The sequence below is a fragment of the Triticum urartu genome, chromosome 1A (assembly GCF_056163025.1).
Source record: "Triticum urartu cultivar PI428250 chromosome 1A, HENAU_Tu73, whole genome shotgun sequence".
NCBI lineage: Eukaryota > Viridiplantae > Streptophyta > Magnoliopsida > Poales > Poaceae > Triticum > Triticum urartu.
Genome location: NC_141873.1, coordinates 369,355,887 through 369,362,802, shown reverse-complemented (window position 1 = coordinate 369,362,802; position 6,916 = coordinate 369,355,887).

The window sequence follows — 6,916 nt, the reverse complement described above, 5'->3', positions numbered from 1 at the left end:
ATTTGTCACTCCGTGTAACGGAGAGGTATCTCTGGGCCCACTCGGTAGGACATCATCATAATGTTCACAATGTGATCAAACAGTTGATCACGAGATGATGTGTTGCGGAACGAGTAAAGAGACTTGCCGGTAACGAGATTGAACAAGGTATCGGGATACCGACGATCGAATCTCGGGCAAGTATCGTACCGCTAGACAAAGGGAATTGAATACGGGATTGATTGAATCCTTGACATCGTGGTTCATCCGATGAGATCATCATGGAGCATGTGGGAGCCAATATGGGTATCCAGATCCCGCTGTTGGTTATTGACCGGAGAGTTGTCTCGGCCATGTCTGCATGACTCCCGAGCCCGTAGGGTCTACACACTTAAGGTTCGATGACGCTATGGTTATAGGGAAAGTATGTACGCGGTTACCGAATGTTGTTCGGAGTCCCGGATAAGATCCCGGACGTCACGAGGAGTTCCGGAATGGTCCAGAGGTAAAGATTGATATATAGGATGTATGGTTTTGGCCACCGAAAGTGTTCCGGGCATCACCTGTAGTGTACCGGGACCACCGGAGGGGTCCGGGGGTCACCGGGAGGGGCCATGGGCCCCGGAGGCATACATGGGCCAAGTGTCAGAAGGGACCAGCCCCTAGGTGGGCTGGGGCGCTACCCCACCAAGGCCCATGCGCTTAGGGAGAAGAGGGGCAAACCCTAAGGGCAGATGGGCCCTAAGGCCCATGCCTGGTGTGCCTCCCTCTCCCCCCCACTTGGCCGCCACCCTAGATGGGGACTAGGGCTGCCGCCACCCCTAGGGAGGAAACCCTAGGTGGGGGCGCAATCTCCCCCTATATATAGTGGAGGCAAAGGGGCAGCCCAACACATGAAGTTCCTCCCCTGTTGGCGCAGCCCTACCCGTCTCCCTCCTCGTCTCTCGTAGTGCTTGGCGAAGCCCTGCTGGAGTCCCGCGCTCCTCCACCACCACCACGCAATCGTGCTGCTGCTGGATGGAGTCTTCCCCAACCTCTCCTTCTCCCCTTGCTGGATCAAGGCATATGAGACGTCATCGGGCTGTACGTGTGTTGAACGCGGAGGTGCCGTCCGTTCGGCACTAGGATCATCGGTGATTTGGATCACGACGAGTACGACTCCATCAACCCCGTTCACTTGAACGCTTCCGCTTAGAGATCTACAAGGGTATGTAGATGCACTCTCCTTCCCCTCGTTGCTAGATTACTCCATAGATTGATCTTGGTGATGCGTAGAAAATTTTGAATTTCTGCTACGATCCCCAATAGTTCCTTGGTGTTGCTAGTGTTTCTATTCATAGTCCTCAAACTCTACTACTTCTCTATATTTTTGGTTTTTGGTTTTCGCTTGGCTTTTCCATAATCAACTGGGAATGTTTGTTTTTTGTCCTGTTTTCCTTATAAACTGGAATCTCTTCTCCTTAATGACCACAAAAACCCCTGCCGTGGAATGAGGTTCTTAAAAAAATAGTATGGCCATATATTTTTGCCCCCTCTCAAGATTTTTCCTGGGTCCGCCCCTGGTTATATGCACGAGTAGAACACAAAGGAGTTGTGGGCATGAGTATATATGTATTGCTTGCCGTCACTAGTTGTTTCTTGATTCAGCGGTATTGTTGGATGAAGCGGCCCGGACCGACATTACATGACCGCGTTCATGAGACTGGTTCTACCAACGTGCTTTGCACACAGGTGGCTGGCGGGTGTATGTTTCTCTAACTTTAGTTGAATCAGATTCAATGAACAGGGTTCTTTCTGAAGATCAAAAAGCAATCACTATACCACATTGTGGTTTTTATGCCATAGGTAAGAACGGTTCTTGCTAAGCCTATAGCAGCCACGTAAAACTTGCAACAACAAAGTAGAGGACGTCTAACTTGTTTTTGCAGGGCATGTTGTGATGTGATATGGTCAAGACGTGATGAGATATAAATTGTTGTATAAGATGATCATGTTTTGTTGAAGTTATCGGCAACTGGCAGGAACCTTATGGTTGTCTCTTTATTTCATAAGATGCAAGCACCATATAATTTCTTTACTTTATCTCTATGCGATAGCAATAGTTGCAAAAGCAATAGTTGCAAAAGCAATAGTTGGCGAGACGACCATGTAATGACATGTTGATAAATATCAAGATGATGGAGATCATGGTGTCATGCCGGTGACGATGGAGATCATGACGGTACTTTGGATATGGAGATCAAAGGCACAAGATGATGATGGCCTTATCATGCCACATATTTTGATTGCATGTGATGTTCATCTTTTACTCATCCTATTTTGCTTAGTATGATGGTAGCATTATGAGATGATCCCTTACTAAAATTTCAAGGTATAAGTGTTCTCCCTGAGTATGCACTGTTGCGACAGTTCCTCGTGCCGAGACACCACATGATGATCGGGTGTGATAAGCTATACGTTCACATACAACGGGTGCAAGCCAGTTTTGCACACATAGAATACTCGGGTTAAACTTGACGAGCCTAGCATATGCAGATATGGCCTTGGAACACTGAGACTGAAAGGTCGAGCATGAATCATATAGTAGATATGATCAACATAGTGATGTTCACCATTCAAAGCTACTCCATCTCACGTGATGATTGGACATGGTTTAGTTGATATGGATCACGTGATCACTTAGATGATTAGAGGGATGTCTATGTAAGTGTGAGTTCTTAAGTAATATGATTAATTGAACTTAAATTTATCATGAACTTTTCCTAATAGTATTTGCATATCTATATTGTAGATCAATTGCTCGCATATAGCTTTCCTGTTTTATTTATGATATGTTCCTAGATAAAACTATGCTGAAAGATGTTAGTAGAAATGATGCGGACTAGGTCCGTGATATGAGGATTATCCTCATTGCTGCACAGAAGAATTATGTCCTTGGTGCACCACTAGGTGACAGACCTATTGCAGGAGCAGATGCACACGTTATGAATTTTTTGCAAGCTCGGTATGATGACTACTTGATAGTTTAGTGCGCCATGCTTTACGGCTTAGAACTCGGAATTCAAAGACGTTTTCAACGCCACGGAGCATATAAGATGTTCCAAGAGCTAAAATTGGTATTTCAGACTCATGCCTGAGTCGAGAGGTATGGGACCTCTGACAAGTACTTTGCCTACAAGATGGAGGAGAATAGCTCAGCTAGTGAGCATGTGCTCAGAATGTCCGAGTACTACAATCACTTGAATCAAGTGGGAGTTCATCTTCCAGATAAGATAGTGATTGACATAGTTCTCTAGTCACTATCACCAAGTTACTAGAACTTCATGATGAACTATAATATGCAAGGGATAACGAAAACGATTACCAAGCTCTTCGTGATGCTGAAATTGGCGAAGGTAGAAATCAAGAAAAAGCATCAAGTGTTGATGGTTGACAAGACTAGTAGTTTCAAGTAAAAGGGCAAGGAAAAGAAAGGGAACTTCAAGAAGAATGGCAAGCAAGTTGCCACTCCCGTGAAGAAGCCCAAAGCTAGACCTAAGCGTGAAACTGAGTGCTTCTACTTCAAAGGGAATGGTCACTGGAAGCGGAACTACCCCAAATACTTGGCGGATAAGAAGGATGGCAAAGTGAACAAAAGTATATTTATTATACATGTTATTGATGTGTACTTTACTAGTGTTCATTGCAACCCCAGGGTATTTGATACCAGTTCAATTGCTAAGATTAGTAACTCGAAACAGGAGTTGCAAAATGAACAGAGACTAGTTAAGGGCAAGGTGACGATGTGTGTTGGAAATGATTCCAAGGTTGATAAGATCACCATCGCACACTCCTTTTACCTTCGGGATTAGTGTTGAACCTAAAATAAATGTTATTTGGTGTTTGCGTTGAGCATGAAGATGATTGGATCATATTTATTGCAATACGGTTATTCATTTAATTCAAAGAATAATTGTTGTTCTGTTTACATGAATAAAACCTTCAATGGTCATACACTTAATATAAATGGTTTATTGAATCTCGATTGTAGTGATACACATATTTATAATATTGATGCCAAAAGATGCAAAGTTGATAATGATAGTGCAACATACTTGTGGCACTGCCGTTTAGGTCATATTGGTGTAAAGCGCATGAAGAAACTCCATGCGGATGGACTTTTGGAATCACTTGATTATGAATCATTTGATGCCTGCGAACCATGCCTCATGGGCAAGATGACTAAGACTCCGTTCTCCGGAACAATGGAGCGAGCCACTGACTTATTGAAAATAATACATACCAATGTATGCGGTCCAATGAGTGTTGAGGCTCGTGGTGGGTATCGTTATTTTCTGACCTTCACAAATGATTTGAGCAGATATGAGTATATCTACTTAATGAAACACAAGTCTGAAACGTTTGAAAAGTTCAAAGAATTTCAGAGTGAAGTGGAGAATCATCGTAACAAGAAAAGAAAGTTTCTACTATCTGATCACAGAGATGAAATATTTGAGTTACGAGTTTGGCCTTTAGTTGAAACAATGTCGAATAGTTTCGCAACTCACGCCACCTAGAACACCACAGTGTAATCGTGTGTCCGAATGTCATAACCGTACTTTATTAGATATTGTAGCGACCCGACCTGAAAGGATCAAGTCTCTGTGCTTAAGTGTCATCCCTGGATCGGTATGCTGACACACACAGTACTCGAGGATTTATAACAGAGGTAAATCACATGTATAAATAACGTAAAAACTATTACCTCAATCCAAAATAGTGGAAGTAACAAGGTTGTGGATTCCCATCAACACCAACGACAAAGTTGAGTGTAGAAATCGTAACCCTAACGTATCACTTACTCACCGTAAGAATCCTGCAACATGAGACGTTGCAGCCACAAAGGGTCAGTACATTGAATGTACTGGCAAATTCACATCATAGAGAATGATGAACAATGGCTATCACTACATGCATATATGGCTGGTGGAAAAGCTCTATGGTTATAGTTTTTGCGAAAAGTCAATTTGTCCCTACTGCAAAAGGAATAAATTTTATTTAACTATCATGGTGGTTGTTAAACATTGAGAGTGTAGACACCCTCTCAATCCCAATTAAACATCATCATTAAAACCCATCAAAATTAATTAAAGTCACATGATGAGATTCACATGATAGTCCAAGTACTAGATACTCAAGTTGTCCATAACCGGGGACACGGCTAACCATGATTAGTTTTTACACTCTGCAGAGGTTTGCACACTTTTCCCCACAAGACTCGATCTCCTCCGTTGGGATTCTCGCACTACATGGTGTTTGAGAAACGTATGACTGAGACATAGTTTTTCAGAAGTGCTAGCACCTTACGATCGGGTAGACCGTTACACCTACTTTCCCCTACATCTGCTAGTCTACCACTGTAAGAGTTCACACGACTTAATTAACTATGCTAGAGCCCATAGTAGCTTGTGGCTGCACACGGAAGTTTCTAGTATGAATAATCTCATGATCCCTTTGAGCCTAGGTGGCGGTCCATAAAGAAAAACAGGCAATCGCTAGAATACCCAGGTGCCTAAATAGACAATCGCTGGAATACCCAGGTGCCTCAATCCACCCAGATGTGCGTTAAAGTTGCCACCTTAAGTAACCCATGAATACTCTCAAACCCAATCCACGCCTACGAGCATAGCATGGCAATATAAGCATAACGTAAAAGTAACTCCCAAGGTTTGAATGCAGGGCAATAGGTTCCTACCTCATCAACTACTTCCCAATACCCACATGTTATCAGTCCTACTCATGCAATGTTTGAGGGTGAAACTAATGCATAAAAACTGGTTATGAAAAGGGATATGATCAAAGTGTGAACTTGCCTACAATGTTGATGAAGATGATTCACACTCAAAACTCTTGATAGTTCTACTCATCACACTCCGGTCAATCTATCGTAGGCAAGCAATAGTAACCACACATAAGCAATCACTCAAAAGATCGGAAAGAACAAAGAAGACACTTCGAAAAACATCAAAGCAAGAAAATAACTCTTGCAACATAAAACAATTTCTAACAGTACCAAAATTAGGTGAATTTGGCCTTATCAGAAAGTTTAGGTCAAGAGCTTCGATTTGCAAAAAGAATCAACTAAATCGGAGTTATGAAACTCAAGTTATGATCAAACGAAGTTTGAATTCAAATCTGCTCTAATTCAAATTTTAAAACTTTCAAAAACATGTTTAAGTTGTTTTACCGGATAGAGGGGATCATAACGAAGACGTGAGCGTTGGTTTCGTTGGATTTGGACTAACGAGTAAAAAGTAGTGATCGATTGAAGAACATGGGCTAATCTATAAATAAAATCATCACAGATAGGTCCCTGGCCGAAATCTAAAATAAAAAGAAAAAGAGAAAGGCTACCGAACGAACGTTCGCTACAGAACACTTAAAGGACGAAAACCGTTCGCTACAGATCTAAACGGGTGAACGCTAGCTATTTAACAAAACCAAAACAATTAAACCATACTAAAAGAAAAACTGAACTATATAAAAAACCGACGGGTTTTCTCAGTTTATACCGGTCAAGTGAGATGAACCGGTGGCAGCGGCGGTTTTTCTCCAGCGAGGCGGGACAGCGGCGACAGCGAGCTCCGGCACGGCGCGATTTCATGTCGAGGGGCGAGGGCAGCGCGGGGCGCGGCGCGGTGGCACAGGCGAGCGGCGAGGGGAGGCGGAGCGGCGGCGGCTGGGGCGATCTGTGGCGGCGGTGGCGCGGGAGAGAGAGAGCGGCGGCGGATCGGGGTCCAGGGGGGCCCGAGTGCGGCTTAAATAGAGGGGGGGGGGGGCGGCGAACCTCGGGAGGAGTCCCGAGCTCCCACGGTGGCGCGACGGTGCTCCAAGCGGAGTCCCGCTCGAATACGGAGGCGGAGGCGGCGGGGCGCTGGGCTGCGGCCAGGCCCGGTTG